Here is a 17,349-nt window from a genome sequence, read left to right on the forward strand (position 1 = left end):
GGCATGTGCCCTGGACTGGGAATCAAACTGGTGGCCCTCTGGTTCTCAGGCAAGTGCTCAATCCACTGAACCATACCAGCTAGGGAAGCTCATCTTATTTATATCTCAGCACATACATTTCTCTGGGGCAACACTTCCACTGTTGTGATCTTCTTTAGTATTGGCATAACTCTGACTAATTCCTGTGTCTTCCATAAGACTTCTTACACTTAGTAGGTGCTTAGTAAATACTGTGCAATGAGTGATGAGTCCCTGCTTTGCCACTGGTGAGCTGCCACATTTTGAACATGTCATTTAACCTTATTAACTGTTGTCTGCTCAGGCTGCCATAACAAAATATCACAGATTGAGTATCTTAAACAACAGACACATGTTTTTATAGCTCTGGAGACTGGAAGTCCAAGTACCTTCAGGATTGTTTTCTGATGATGATCTCTTCCTGACTTGTGAATGGCCACCTTCTCTCTCTGTTCTCATGTGGGCTCTCTTCTATGCATAGCTATATCTCTATCTCTATCTCTATCTCTATCTCTATCTCTATCTCTATCTCTATCTCTATACCTATACCTATACCATTTAGAGAAAGATCTCTGGTATCTCTTCCTCTTCTTATAAGGACACCAGCCAGTCCTTTTGGTTTAAGACTCCATCTTTGTGACTTTTTATAGCCTTAGTTAACTCCTTAAAGACCCTACCTCCAAACACGTAGATATGGTTCATAACCATAACCCTTATATCCCAAACCTGTAGTAGGAATAAGTACATAGGCCTATTCCCTGAAGATGTTATGAAGGCCAAATGGGAGAGTGTATGTGCTAACCTATGAAACATGGAGAGTCTACTCTTTAATGAAGGACTGTGGTTCATATTCTCTTCATGTAGAAAGAGTAGTTAGATAAGAAAGCCTGTGCTGGGGTGGGGATGAAATTGTTTTAGTTCAACATCAGAAATCTAATAGGCAGAGTTGAGGTATTTCACAGTGGGCTGGGCTCCTTGCTGACTGTGAGTTTTCAGGTCTAGACGGCTCCTACAGCTCGGTTCATGGAGTGGGGGGCTGGACCAGGGGCCTTCCGGATTCCCTTCCAACTGCAGGCTTTGTGCCTTGTTATGTGTGACATGTGGTCTTTACCTCATTAGGAATGGGCCCTGGGCTAATCTTCTCTGATCATGAATACTAGAATACAGCAACCTCCTGAGAAGGGCCAGACCTTAGTAATTAGGGAATATTTTAAGCACAGCTTAGCAGGTTATGTGGTCTCTTTTGCAACTACTCCACTTGGTCATTGTAGCATGAAAGCAGGAGCCTTAGGTATTCTGTAAAGGAATGAGTGTGGCTATGTACCAATAAAACTTTATTTATGAATACTGAATTCAAATATCATATAATTTTCATGTGTCATGAAGTATTGTTCTTCTTTTGATTCTCTTTCTCCACCCATTAAAAATGTAAAAACCATGCTTCTCTGGTGAACCTATAGAACAATCCAGTGGGCTGGAGTTGGCTCATGGGCCATAGTTTTCTGACTTCTGATATATATCATTAACTCTTCCTTCCGATCCTTAAAATACCAAAACTACGTTATTTTTTTTTTAACCTTGGTTGGAAAAAATCTACTGTTTTATAATTTGACTCACTAGCTAGACAGAACCTTTACTTTATTGTTTCCATAAGTTTCATTTTACTGCTGGCTGTGAAAAAAAATTACTTATCCATTTGCCAGCTTATAGCATCTGATGCTGAGGCTCCAAAAGCAAACCCGTCCTTCCCCACATTGCCCCTGCTCCTGGACAGCCTTAACCTGCCATATTCCCCAAGCCCCTTAGCTTCTGCCAATGCCCAGCTCCCAACTGGTAAACCAGCCTCTTCCCATAAGCATTTCCAATGTTTTTAGGTTTTAAAAATACCCCAATACCTTATTTAGATCCAATTACAGAACACAGACATCATGTGGAAGAGACGGGTAAAAAACGACTGATGTGCCACTGACAGCTCATAGGCCACTTGACAAGAATGACCCTACTCTATTTAAGAACTGTGGGTAAATGATGCTCTCATGTTTTCCCAAATATCCTCACATTAGAGTGTGCAGAGCCTCTTCAGATGCCCAATTGGCCATAATTCTTCCACGGGTGTTTTTAATGCCAATGATTTCTTTGGTGACCAAAAGATGTACAGAATCTTAAACTTTGAATCTCCTCTTGGCTACTGAGTGGCTAGCTCTGCCCTCAAATGTTCCCCACCATGATAGATATACAGCTGGCTAGGGAGTTGTCCTAAGTACCTAGCAGTGACCACCTATAACGCATGAGGTGCCCTTTGCCATAGGAAAAAGAATAGAATTGCTGCTGTATGGCCAAGGACAGATGGATTATTCTGACTACTGAGCTTAAACTGTACAATTTGAGTTTTGGGGGCTATTCTGAGGAAAACTGTCAAGCTCATTTATGATCAGTATTTGTTGATAATTTCCCATGTCTGGAGTTCTGCAAAACTCCCAGTCAGATAGCTGCATGTCCACAGCCTCATTTTAAAGGTGCCAGGTTGTGTAACCAATGGGTGTGTGTGTCTCAAGTATTAAAGTTATCACAGTCCCCTGGTGAGCTTCCCAGGGAGCTCTTTGCCGTCACACCTCCATGATTCATTCATGCATTGATTTATCCCATCTAGCATTAATTCTGTCTTATATATTGTATTCATCCTTTCAACAAATGTTTTGATGATCTACCAAGTACAAAGGACGTATTAGATAAAGAAGATGAACCGACAGGCCCTTTTTTAAAGTAGCATCGGCATTTTGTTGTGGGGGGAAATCAGGCGTTTTTATACGTCAATTCAGTGTGAGAAATGGCATAGCAGATATATCTTCCAAGTGCCTTAGGACTAGTGAGGAAAGAGATTGAAGTTTGGAGGCAGAGAAGATTATAGAAGACTTCAAGGGTGGCTTATAAACTGGGCTGTGAAGGATGAGTAGTCTACTAGGGAGAAAATGGGAAAGAACATTCTAGGAAGACTAGACATCACGAGCCCTTACGATCCCAGACATGCTTTTTTCCTACCCTCAAGCTCAGTGATATCTTTGCAGTGATAACTTGCTTTTCTCATTCTGTGGATCCCCTTCCTTTGTGAGTCTTTCCTAGTTAGGTTGGCATTTGATGAACTTGAATGAGTAACTAGTGGAAGACAGGTATGATGATACAAGGAGGGGCTTGAAAGCAAGCCAGCAGTTTTCTTTTTGTTGTTGTTATGCATAATTTATACTTGACATAGTTGATTGGTTAATGGCAAGCATTCATAAAGACTTTGGGAGAATTTGGACTAAGTTTCAAGTTACTCCCTTTCTTAAAATATCTCAGTACATGCATTTACTGAATCTTATTTTTGTTCTTTCTATCGCAAGTTGTTTATCCTCCCTCCACTCTAACCTTTCAGCCCATACTCTGGGTTCAGTTTCTTTCCCTAAGCTAAATGTTTTCACTGTGTGGTCATAGATATGTTTCTGAGCAGAGAAGTGAGTTGATAAAAACAATACTGTAGAATGATTTGCACGGCCCTACACATGACATACGTTGGAAGGAAGAGCCTCGGTGTTGGGATGTCACTAGGAGGCTGGGTTGGGGATGTGCTTTCTGCCCCTCGCAGCACTGGGTGGGCCGTGCAATGGGTGAGCGATGAGCCCCCTGGGTCCTGGTTGGGGAAGTACAGAGGTGGGCTGCACAGCAGCTCTGAGAGCAGCTGAGAACAAGGCAGAGCCTTGGAGAAGAGGCTTAACTTGCAGCTCACTCGGCCATTCTGGGAAGAGTCTGGAATTACTTAACAATCAGGGAAATTTGGCCAACGTGGCAGATGGGCAGGAGTAACACTTGTGCTTGGCCTGAGGCTGAAAATGAGGTAGGCTGCCGTCATGCTGGGAAGGGATGGGGAAGCAGAGGCCCACAAGGAGGACGTGGTGAAAGCTGCCAAGGTGCGCGTCACGCAGGATGAACGCCAGGAGGAGGAAGTGATAAGCAGATACAAGGTTCCCTGCAGAACCCTGGCACAGAAGGGTGTTATCAGGAAATACCCTGTTCTCACCATAGAGGGGAATTTGTTACTTGCCAGGTCCAGATATTTCAAAAGCTGTTTCCCTTCAAGGTATAATCAAAATTAAGATGTCAAGTGGTGGCAACAGTGCAATACTGCTGTTGAGCAGATAAATAGATTGTAAAATTGTTCGCAGGTCCTTGGGAGACAGTATGGGCAAGCGGGGGTCAGCAGGCCTGGGTCTGTTCCAGCTCATCCCCCAGACGGCTGTGGCCTTGGCCAGCCATGGAACTGGCCAGGCCTCAGTGTCCTAATGGATAAAAGAGAGAGGAGGGGGAGCCGACTCAATCATCCCTAATATTTCTTTCATACTACAATTCAAAACATCATAGTTGTGTGTGTGTATTTCAAAGAAATTAACAAATTTAAAATGATGGGAAAATCCAAATCAACATTAGTGGGGACAAAATTAGCACAACTCATTTAGAACGTAATTTGGCAATCTATGTCAAGAGCCTTGAAAATGTTTATACCCATCGACTCAAAAATTTCTCTCCTAGAAAATCGCTCTAAAAAAGGTGTTCTGAAATTCAAAAAGAAAAAAAAATAGATGTTCCCTGCACTATTATTATTAATAGTGGAAAATTATCCAGCAAATTGGCGGCGGGGGGGGGGGCACAGTGTTTAACTGACAGTCTACACCATGGATTATTGTTTAGTCATTAAAAATTATTTTGAGCATATAAAATTGATCATTTGAAGTCATTTAAATAGTAAATAAGGAAATTATTGAGGTAGGAAAATGTTTATTTTACAATATTCAGTTTAAAAAACAGAATTGCAAGTTATATAAATACTATATAATATAAATTATGCAAAAAGGCATAGACATACTGGAAGAAAATACTCATTTTAAGTGTTTTGGAATTATTGATTTAATATCTTTTCTCTTGTTCTCTTCTAATATTCTATAATAAGCTTGTATTACTTTCATTATAACAAAAACTGAAATAACTCAAGTTTATGATTATTAGTTAGTAGTATATATTAAGAAGCTGTCAGGAAAAATGGAAATAACAGCAATTATAGAATTTTGGTTGTTATATAATATAAAATGATGTATCATGGAGCTCCATCGTAGATAGGTTGGTGGGAAAGTCCCTGAACTCAGAGTCAAAGCTCTAATTCAAATTGTGGTCCTTTTATTTCCTGGCTGTAAGTTAATTTCATGTCTGAATCTCAGGAGTATTTTCTGTAACATAGAAATTCAACAAATATTTATTGAAAACCTACCATGTGCTAGGTATTTGTGGAATGCTGTAGTTACACAAAGTTAAAGAAAATATGATTCATGTTAATAAAAGGTCAATAAATTAATAGGCATCTTCACTGAGACTTAAAGCTCAAACAATGAATAGGAGAGATCATCAAATAAGGACATTACACAAAGAGGAAGCAGCAAACCCACTTTCGAGGACCTATGAAAGTGTTTCATGCAGGGAAGTGACCCAGCATCATGACCTGACAAAAAGACTACAGTGTAGGCATGGTAGATCTGTGTTTAAATCCATGATTTGTTTCTTATTAGCTGTTTGGCCTTGGGCAAGTTGCTCAACCTCTCTGTGCCGCAATTTTCTTCACCTTAAAATGGAGATGCTATTACCTACATCTTGTGAGTGCTGTGATATTCAGAGAAAACGTTTGCAGGGCATGTAACAATGCTGTGATCCTTTTCTTCAAAAATTGTATGTTGAATACCCAGTATGTACAGCACATGGTGACAGATACTGAGAATAAATAATAAACAAGCCAGATACCTTTTCTTGCTTTTGTATCTAGAATAAAAGATATTGCTATTGCTGCTATTAATAATCATTGGAACGTTCTCAACATTTTTTACATGCCATGTGGTCCCATCAGTTTTCATTACTGCAGTGATTTTCAACCCATGGGCACATCAGATCATGCTATGAGACATGATGCTGTAGGTTGTTGATATGTTGATAGAAAATGTCCTTCTTGGATACCCTGCTGTCCTTGCCTTTTTAGTGCCCCACCGAGTCTCCCGAGTCTCATGGAGGGGAGAACAGATGCTCTGTTGATGGGTCACTATTGGGAGGATGGACGACTCCAGGTTCCTGGGATATGGGGTGCTCGCAAACCCCCAATGGCTGGCGATAGCGGCCACTCAGCCCCGAACGACAGAGCTGGGAGAAGGGGCAGAGCCAGGCTGCAGGCCCCTTTCAGAGGGCTGCTTAGAGATGTGGGGAGCAATTATGGCAAATGTTTCAGCAACCACAGGGGGGAAGTGAAGGGGGAGGAGGAGGGCGGTGGAGGGGAGAGCCCGGTTAATTATGGAACAGATGCCCAGCAGCACCTTGGGGTGAATGCATTAAGGACGGGAGCTGTCATCGCACTCACCCCTGCATTTATTCACAGACTCCTAGGTACCCAGCTGGGGCTGGTTTTGTGTGGGTTTCATCTCGGAGGGATCTGCAAGTTCAAAGCCTTCTCCTGATTTCCAAATGGGATCTTCCTCCCACCTTCTCTTCCTTCCTTCCCCAGTCCGCCTCCCCATCCTGTCTCCGTGCACCCCACAGTATCTCCTCTGCCTGTAGACAGCTTTAATTGTTTGGTCTGAACTGGTTCAAGAAAGCGAGCTCCAGACCTTCAGGCACATGAGAGGAGGGGCTTCCAGGCCTCCTCTGGTTCCCCAGCCCACACCCCCTCCTCTGCAGCCCATGGCCAGGCGCCAAGTGTGCCCAGCAGGCCCACTGCAGACTGCGCCTCTGAGGGAAGTCTTCAAAGCCCTGCTGCAGACCTGCTGTCCCGCCTGAAGCCCACAGAAATGCAAATCAGGCAGGACCCACACAAAGAGCAGAGATCTCGGTGCTGTGCGCCCAATGCTGCCATCTGCTACCCTGAAGTTGCCTCAGTCACCCCTTGGCCACAGTGGTTTGCGCTTGAGGTAGAATGTGCCAGAGCCCATGTGGGGACAGGAAACAGGACTTGGACATAGGGTGTCCTGGGTCCTCCTCCTCCTGTCTCCTTCATTGCCTTTCCCCACACACGTCCCTGCTGCTGTCCCCCAGACTGCCATGAGGAGATGAAACCTGGAAATGGAAAGAAGAAAATGACTTGCACTTCACTCCCTCTCCTCGCATTTTCGAGTATGACTCACTTCCCCAGGGGCCTGACTCAACCTACCTCTGCTGTGAAAATGTTCTAACTCTCCCAACATCTCTCATCTCTTTTCCTGCTGAATTTGTCCCCAACTGAGCATGTACTTTTCTGCTAATATGGGAAGATACTTTCTTTCTCTGGCCAGAGTGTTAGATTCTGGAGAAACGATGGCCACCCCGACGGACTCTGGTGAAACACATAGAAATGGTGATCTCTTCCTACGGCCTGGCTTATTCTGCATGTGCTCACCCTCTGGGTGCCATTGACAGACAGTAAAGTAAAGTACCGTGGGTTATTAGACATGCCTCTTATCTCTAGCAGAAGCATTGAAAAAATGGATGGAGAGGTGAGCAGGTCCGGCTTATATTTTATCCGTAGTGCCTAATTCAGTGATAATTTTTCTTTCATAAATGAGGCGATTGAGTACTTTGAGTAATTTAAACCTGATAGCATGAAGAACTCACTGGATATGAAGTACTTCATGCATCATTGGCTTTACCATTGTTATGCTATCATTATTCTCAGAATTTCTAGATGTGGGTTGTCAATTAGATTCAGAAGTGACCTTTGGGGTCACAGAGTCCAATGCCCTACTCAGAGGACAACTCTTCAGCTTAGCAAAAGCCAAGGTAAAACGCTACATCAGTTTGTGAGGCAGAAACACGTGAGGAATGTGAAATCTGTGAGAGGCGTTTGCCATGCTGTGGAGGAAGCTCTGGGTCTGAGATAATGGGTTCTGTCTGGCCCTGGGCTCTGAGATCCATAACCTTCCAGGAGCCTGTTTAAAGCAGAGGCTGCAAATTAGCTTCTCAAGGGGTGCCTTCCACAGGCAGAGGTCTTTGGTTTGGCCTGTATGGAATGTATTAATTTTTTATATGGGCCAACATTTAAAAATCAGTTGGGTTCACCTAAAATAAGTCAGACTTTTTTGCCTTACTTTAAAAAGTGGGAAATTTGGAAATAATTGCCCTGCAAAGACACTTGGAAGCAATTGGCTGGAGAAGGTTCCTTTAGAGCTGAGTTTACCATAGTTCTCACCACTCCCTACTACCCTTGTTCCGAAGGCCAGTGTCAGTTGTCACTGATCCTTATGCTTATTTTTAAATAATTTTCCCTTCTTTCCCTCCCTCCCTCCCTTCCTTCTTTCCTTTCTTCTTTCCTTCTTCTCTGTTCCTTCCCTCCCTCTCTCCTTCCTTCCTTTTCTTTTTCTTCTTTTTCTCCCTCCTACTCCTCTTCCTTCTCCTCTTTCTTTCTCTCTTTTTCCCTCTTTCCTTCCTTCCAACTCCCGTCTTTTCTTTCTTTTTTTAAAAGCAAAAATCGAACAGCAAAACATAGATTGATGGTAGATTAATATTTACCTTTCAAAATGCTACCCCATATAGCTCGTGCTTTCCTTCCATAACATGTGTATTCATGTTCGTCCTCCCCTTTGGGTTGTGAATTCTGGGCAGTTAGGAGCTATCTGTCTTGTTCATGACTGTACCTATCCCTGTGCCCGACAGAGTCCACATTCAATATATACTGTTAGACTAATACTAATTTCTCTTACTCTTACTTCTGTGTAGTGATATACCTCCTCAGGAAAAATGGACTAAAACCTTGCCATAACAAGATAAGTGGGCTCTCAAAATTCAATCATACAAAGTGTGAGTCACATCATTCAGAGGTAGTTTAAAACAGTATTTTTCAGTGGGTCTATACTGGCTGGCACAGAAGCTGAATGGGAAGACTAAATGGTCACAAATTAGCCACTTCGTCACCGACTCTCACCACCAGAAGGGAAGTCAGCCCACCCCTGCATGGAAGACAGTCACCATTTAAGATGTCTGAGTATCCATTGTCACAGTGACCCATAATCAATGGGTTTCAGAGAATAGTGATGTTCTTTTTGAGATGGTTCTACCATCCCCACCCCCCGTACCCTTTTTAAATTACGAGAGAGAATGAAGGGGTAGCACTGAAGTTCTTGTGGAACAACAATCGTGGATCTCGACTGGGTGATGGTGGCGTTCACACACATAGCCCAGCTAATAGGAAGCACTCGTCAGTGTCACTTTGTTCTTGTCTCTTTGGCTTACTTTTAAGCCTTAAGAAGCAGGGCTGTGTTCCAGGCCTGAGCAGAGTGCTGGCCCATGGCACGCAGCAGAAGCCCTTGCTTCTTGGTCCGGTGTGAGGTCCCCAGAGGAGGTCTTCTTTGCCTGGCCCTGACTTCTGGCTCTGAGCCCCAAGGGATCTGCCTTTCTCCAGGTGCCTCAAGACACCCTGAGCAGAGAGCTCGAGTAGAAAAGAGAGTGGTCACCCTTTTACGCTCTATATCAAAACTCTGGTACATGTCAAGGGGTCCCACCCCTTTGTTTGGGGTTTGAGGGAAGATGACTCCTGGAAAGCTTATCTTCGAATCTCCTACCACCTACTTGCCTGGAACGAACATCTGGCCTATGTACTTCCCCACTGTCCCCTTCCTTTGGGCGTTGCTGAGCTCCTGGGCAGGGAACGTGGCTGCAGCAAGGAAGAGTCACACCCTTAGGGCCTGGCTCTATCCTGGCTCTGGGCTGAGGCTGTTCACTTACATGTAGACACTAAGGATCTGCTGAACACTCAGCGCTGTCACCTGGGTCTGATCACAGGTGACTATTCAAAGCTGAACCCACCAATATAAAGATTCAAAGGGAAAGTGACTTAATCTGTTTTGTCCGTCTGTTTTACTATGTTTGATGATTATTATTATTGTTTGCCTATCCTTTATGCCCTACTTGAACACAGCACCTGAGAGGCATTTAATGAGTTCCTGCTGGGGCCAAAGGCTGGAGATGGGCTTGCAGGAAGCCACGGCATTGGGCAAATGCATGGACTTAATCACTGCTGTAGTGATTTTGATGATTCTGCATACTTTTTTTGCCCCAGAGGCAGCGATTGTGCATCCAGAGAGAAAAAACAGGCCACTTCTGATAATCCAAGCTACCTGGCAGGCTTCGCTGACCTCTTTAAGCAGTCGGTAGAAATCCCATCGTGTCAGGTTGCTGGCAGGTTTTTCCCAGGATTTCAAAGTCACCTGGGGGTCATATCTAATCCTTTCTGATATAGTACATGCCTTCCACTTGCCCCCTTTGCTTCCCCTCTTCCCCAGATGCTGCCTTGTCAGGAACGGCCTGCTTCAGTTGATGCATGTAGTACCTTATTATTGTCAAAAACCTTTCACAAAACCACTGTCTCAGCTACCTTGAGTCTGTCCTCACTGAACACATCCCTTCATTAATGCTTCAGTTCTCTAATGAGTGCCCCCTACCCTCACCCTGCTTTCTTCATCTGTTTAATTTGTTTGCCATGCCCTTTGAACCCTTCCTTGGAAGACATGACATAACACCATCTATTTCTATTCAGGACATGTTAGAAATGTGCATTATTCATGTATTATTCATGGGTGTTATTGGAGATCAGTGTGCAAATCAGCTTTATTGGACACCCCAGAGACTGCAGCAGAGTCCTGTGCACTTATAAATAGCATGGTATCATTTCCTGAAGAGCGGTGTGCTCTGCTTTCTGGGGGAAAGTGACACTTTCATGGAACTGCCGAGAACAGTTGTGCCTTTGAAAGGGATCAGGCAGCTCTTTCATTTGTTGTCAGATGCACATACTTCAGCCAGGCTGGGGAGCTCCTCAGCCAGGTTTGATGCATATGGTGTTGAAATCTTGTTCAGACTCAGACTTTGACCAGAACCCTGCAGAAGTCATGGGAGAATTGTGGCTGTCAAAAATGTCTTCAGGTCTTTTTGCTTAACAGGGGATGGAAAGACTATTGTAGAGAACTCCCCGAACCTAAGGACAGCCAAGGATGGCAAAAAGGATGGGTCATTATGACAGTCAGGCAAGTGTAACTTTGGTGCCCTGTTTCCCTTTCTAAGTCTCTTCTCTCCATTCAAAGCTCTCTTGATGCTCTGAGGACCTCTGGTCTTGGAGGACACAATCAGGCACTGGGTTGTATTGGTAGAAGTTGACCATATTCTTCCTCATAGAATAGAAAGCTAATGTGGAAACCCAATTAAGATATTTCTGTTGATGAAGATCAAGGATTGTGACTGTTGGGTGGGGAGACATTTGGGGGGCAAGATGGCTTTCCCAGAGTCTCTAAATCATCTTGCATGTATGATTAAATCCCCTCTAAACTTTGAGAAGGAAACCTCTTCTTAGCTTATGGGTAGGGCAAGCTCTGTGCCAAACTGAACTTGACCCTCTGGCTTCATTTTCTCTGCACTGGTATTCTACATGCTTCAATAGTCCCCGGGGGTAAATTAGGGTTTTTAGAAAGCATTCACTCTTTGAGGCAACTGTACCAGTATATGCTAGACAAACTACTAGCTGGTTAAATTCTAAAGACGATTGAAGTTGATTTGTTTCAAGAAGCCAAAGTGAAATTATAAAATCCAGTTGTGTATGCCACTGATTGGTCATGTGCAGAGTTCACACACCTCTGCCATGGGTTCTGGCTTTTCCCATGAAGTTCCAGTTTTAAATAAAAAGCTTTTGTATTGGGAAAATAAAATAAATGGTTCCCCTAAGAATTTAAAGGGAAAATATATTTCTGGATGCATTTAGCTTCTTGCAATAACATCACAAATTGTTAGAGCTGAATAAGCCTAAAACTTTCAGTTCATTAAGTCATTAATTAAATAAAAAGTGTGTGGATGTACTGTGACGGCACTGTGCTAGGTGCAGTGTATAAAACAAAGCACAGTCTCTATTGTGCGTACATGTGTACCTTCCCCTACACATACACAACACACGTATACCATATGTTTTGGGACATTAGCCCATCAGTTGTGATTCAGTGGAATGAGGGCTAAGATGGAAGGAAGGTGAAAGTATTGTGGGAGTGAGGAGGATAAAATCTCACAACTCAACACTGGTAGGGTATGGCTGGGGAGATAACCCAATGGTACTGAGGCTTGAGTTGGGTTGTAAAGGATGATGACTTTTGAAGGGAGAGGAAACAGCATAGTCAAAGAAGAAGCATTTATATAGAGGCATAGAGCAAGAGGGAATGAAGCTTCTTAGGGAGACTGGAAGCAGTTTTGCAACTGGGGGTCTGCAGCATATAGGGGTTCTGGCAGGAGAAAAGGATGGAGAATTAAATTGGATCACAACCGAGGTTCCAGGCATGCTACGTGGAGGAGTTGGGACCTTATCCTTAAAGTGTTCGACATTGCTGTTGGTTTTAAATAAGACAGTACGCATTTCTAAGACCACTCAGATGGTAGTGAGGCTGAATTATAAGACAGGGGACAAGACTCAGGGGCCAGTTTTGATGCTGAGACAGCAGGCCAGGTGGGAAAGGCTCAGCAAACACGGCGGCAAAGAGAGATGATAGCAAAGAGGGGGTGGCCCAAGGGTCACCGAGGAGGGAGAACTGGCAGAACTTGTGGATGACTGACATAGTGGGGGAGACAGAGGATGGTTCATAGGCCTCAAGTCTAGTGACTGGATAGTTAGGGGACCATTCCCTGAGATGAGGAACTTGAGAAGGGAACTCCGTTAAGAGAAAGAGACCCAAATTGGAGGAACAGGTACCTCCTCAGGGAACTTTTAAAAAAACAGAACTGTTCTAAATAGAACTTGTATAAAGGAAAGGGGATATTTAAAGATGTAAACAAACAGCCCACAACAGTCAGTGCAAATTCTAGTTCAGGAATAGTACTCCTCAGCCATCATCTCTCTCCATGAAGGACAAAGGTCACCGATATTTAGGATGATGACCTTGAGGCCTTGTGAGCCATTATCAAGGTTGAGAGATTCAGTTATTTTCATTAAAGCAGGAAAGTGAACTTGGGCATTTGAATTGAATTTATTCCAGTTCTGCACGCTGCCCACTTTGGAAACAATTTGAGATTGCTTACAGATTGGGACTGTTCAGGGTAAGATGTTTTTGAAGAGAGGGTGTAGGAGCTTTTTAGGCACACGAGTCAAATAGAGGCTACCATTTGATGAAAAAACATCACAAAAGTTTTGAGTTCTTTTTACTGAGGCAAAAAAACAAAACAAAACAAAACAAACAAACCCCCAAAACAAACCCAACAACAACAAACCACCCTGAACTAATTTATTTTTGATAATATAAAGCATATGCTTTCATTAGTTGTAAAAAATATTTCTGCAATAAAATTTAACAAGCTCCATTAATCATTCTTTCCAGTAAGGTGACACCAGTTTTGAAGTCATCCAAGATTTAAGCAATGTTTATCTCCCTCCCCAAGGCCAGAGAGTCATCTTTTAAATGATCTTTATGAGTCTCCTCTCCTTCTCCTCCATGCCCAGACCTCCATCTGCCTGGACCAGTGTGCTGGCCTCCTAGTGGCTTTTCCCCCTTCACTCCCTGTCTCCCTGACCCATCCCATGTGGACCAGTGCTACCTCACGCACAGTGGTGACCTAATTTATATTCACAGCCCTAACCTCTTCCCTGATTTATGCACCCAACACTCTGCTCAACCTCTCCATAGGGCTGTCTAAGAGGCATCTTCAATCTAGAGCATCCAAAACCAGACTACTGATTTTATACCCCAACCTGGCTCTTCCTGCAATCTACCCATTATAAGTAACGACAGTTCCATTCTTCTGGGTGCTTATTGCAGCAAATTTAGTTGGGTCTATGTTCAAAATATATCCAGATTCTGACTACCAGTTACCACCTTTACTTCATTTACCACCTGAATTTTCAAAAAATCCTCCTCTGGGGTCCCCTGCATCTAACCCTGACTCTTGCAGAATGGTCACAACAGAGTAGCCAGAGTCATCCTATTAATATATAAATTAGAAAGCATCTCTCTGCTGTTCAGAACCCTCCTGCAGTTCCCACTGCACGCACAGTAGGTCTGAAGTCTCTACAGTGGCCCCGTGGCCCTCTTATTCTGCCCTCTGGCCACCCTCCTTATTTCATTCAGTGCCAGCTTCCCCTCACTAACTGTTCAAGCCACACTGACCTCCTCGCTTCCTTACCACCCAAATCCTGTTTTGCCTCAGGCAGGAGTTCCCTGGTCTGCTCTCTAGTCTGGGCTCATGTTGTGACCTCCCTTCCACCTGCGAGGAGCTTTCTCTGACTTTACAGCTCACCCAAGCACACTTCCTCCGTGACGACTCCCTTGACACCCCAACGATTGTCCTTTTTCCAGACCTTGATGTTATTTTTTGGCCGCTGTGCTCCTCTTCTCACTTGTGAGAAAGGCTGGCACTCTTCCTTGAGCAATTCAGCTGGTTTGATGCTAGCTAGCCGAGGGGATGGTGACTGCTCTGAGGCTGGAGGGCACTTCTTTTGTTTCTATCTCTTAAAGACCCTCAGCGTGGCATCCCTGTAAATACATCTCATTTGGGTGCAGTATGCATTTGTCTGTGTACCAAGCTAGGAAAGAAGGTGCAGGGGAGCTGATAGATACATCTCAAGACAGTTCTGATGACTACTTAGCAATGATGACGAATGAACCCCTGATGTACATGACAGCAGTGACGGATCTAAAATGCATCACAGTAAGTGAAAAAGCCGTACCCAAAAGGATCCATAGTATATCCCTCCACTTATATGGTGTTCTGGAAAATGCGTAACTACGGGTATGGAAAATAAACCAGTGGTTGCCAAGGGTTGAGAGTGAGGAAGGGGCTGGCTACAAAGGGGCAGCATGAAGGAATTTGGGGGCTGATGGATATGTTCTGTACCAGCTGTGGTGGTGGATTTTTGACTCCATGCATTTGCCTACATTCAAAGAACCGGACACCAACAACAGTGAATTTTACTGTTTGTATGTTGAAAATAAATGGAGAAAATACACATAAAACAGAATACTGAATAACACATTTAATTGCTTTATAAATGTTTCTGTAGCTAAGAAAAAAAGAGGCTGCTTTGTAGAAAATGAAAATGAGATATACATCAATGGCAAAATTTCTTTACTTATGAAGTATTATGTGGATAAAACATAAGATTGGTTGCAAAATGATTTTCCAGTTTATGAAATACCCAATTATGTCGATGACTTATAGGGATAACATTTTAAAATAATAAAAGAAAAAATTATGAAAATCTTGCAACTGTGCTAATTGCTTTAGGTAATCTGAAATCAAGCAACTGTTGTATTTTTGCCTAAAGAAGTTCCAGTGTCCAAAAAAATACCCTTTTATTGTTGTCATGAGTTGCCAAAAAAAACAAAAACAAACAAACAAAAAAAACCCAGAGATACACACACACAGAAACTTAAATAGCTATTAACTTATTTTCCAGAGGTAACAACTGTAAAGGGAATTCGTGTTGAGCCTGCCAGTGCTATAGACACACTCGGCATTCGTCAGTTCTTACAACAATCCCCTGAAGACAGCGCTATGAAACCCATTTTATGGTGTGAGATCCAGGGAGGTCAAGCGGCTGAGCGAAGATGACAGGGTTGGTTAGTGGCCGGCCGGGGTCCCTCCGGCCTGTCTGCCTCACCCCAGAGGACGCACTTCGCTGGACCGCCGCTCCTTCCCCCTCTCAGAGGAGGCAGCCCAGCCGCAGGCTTCTCCGGTCTGACTGCTGCTGCGGCCTCCGCTCAGGGCGGGGCCTGCGACCCCCCTGCTCCCGCCCCGATGGCGACCTCTCCGTGGCCAGGATGGTGACGAAAGCCAGTCCCTTGGCAAAGTCACTGAGGTGGGGCCGGGATCGAAGTCCTCTGTCCCTCGGCTGGGGTGCCAGCTCGAGGACAAAGGGCCTCTCAGGGAGCCGCACTGTCAGGAAGATGAATGCTGCCCCACCGATTCCCTGGCCGAGGAGCTCGTCCGAGCAGCAGCTGCCGGAGGGAGCTTTGAAGATTGCACCCTCTCGGTTCCAGCCCTCCTTGCAGCCTTGCAAAAGCCGTCGACCGCTTTGAGTCCCTGCCCTGCCTGGGCTGGGACAGGAAGTGAAATGTGACACCCAGCTTCTCCTTCCAGAGTCGCCACTGAGCACCTGGACTGTTCGCACTGGGTACTCCCTCCCGTTGCAGTTGGAGCCCTGGCCCCAGGCTTTACAGAGTTCGTTTCGGTTAAGTTCGAGGACAAAGGGAAATCCTGAAGGGTAAGGAAGTCAGGGAAGGGAGAGTGCGTCTCCCTTTGCAGGAGAAGGTGAAGGGTCATTAGGATGTTATGTGTCTAGGCGTGAATGTGAACATATCTCAGAAGTGTGACTGTCGGAGCTGCTGTCCCTACTGTGCCAGCTGGCGGCCTCAGCCCTCGCTCACCGCCGTCCCCGGGGTCATCGCCTTGCATCACCCATTACTCGCAGCAAGAATCCTCTGAAGGTGGCTCTCGAGCAGCTACCCCAATTCCCTGTGTGCTAAGGAAGTGGCATATATCATGGATGACATGGGGGATAGGGACAGGGGCACATGGTCATGTCCAGTCTGCTTTCCACCTGGCCCCTCACACTGGAGGAGGCAGCTGCAGTGGCAGATCTTTCCACCAGGTGGCACTCATAGTTTAGCTTTATTTTTATTTCTGTTGATAGAAAGTTTTCCCCTCCCGTCGCTGTGGACGAGTGCATGATCTAGGCTTCTCAGTTCGTGTATTGATTTCATGTATTGTCATGTTTCGGGTTCTATTGTCTTCTGTTCAATTACAATTTATTCTTTCCCACTGGGACCTTGCCAAGGGACACTGTAAGGGAATAGCCATTATAGCCTGAGTGGGGAAGGGCCCTTTTTACATCACACACACACACACACACACACACACACAACTGTCCTAGGGAAAAATCCTGCCATGATTTTTCTTTTCTAGTTTTTCTTATTCTCTTTCTCTCTGCCCTGTGTCTGTTCCTCTCCGAGGTCAGCATGGTATGGCCGGCCGGCACACTTTGCTTTCCTAGAGCTCAGCACAGGATCACCCTTTCGTTATTCATGCTCATTATGTAGTGGTCAGGGCTTGGATTGGTGGCCTCAAAAAATACTCACCCTTGAGTCTTATAGGTCAACAGCCAGAGGGACGGAAGAGGTGGTAGACTTACGTTTGAGGGAGTTAAGCCTATGAGATGTTGTGAATGAATTTTTTTTTTTTATGGCTGCTCTCTCTGGGGAAGTTGACCATAGGACTGAACTGACTAAGATTCTTAGAAGCCTCACAATAATATTATTGGATATGATTCAGATATTAAAG

The sequence above is a fragment of the Pteronotus mesoamericanus genome, unplaced genomic scaffold, assembly GCF_021234165.1.
Source record: "Pteronotus mesoamericanus isolate MK-2021 breed Mesoamerican mustached bat unplaced genomic scaffold, CSHL_Meso_final contig_74, whole genome shotgun sequence".
NCBI lineage: Eukaryota > Metazoa > Chordata > Mammalia > Chiroptera > Mormoopidae > Pteronotus > Pteronotus mesoamericanus.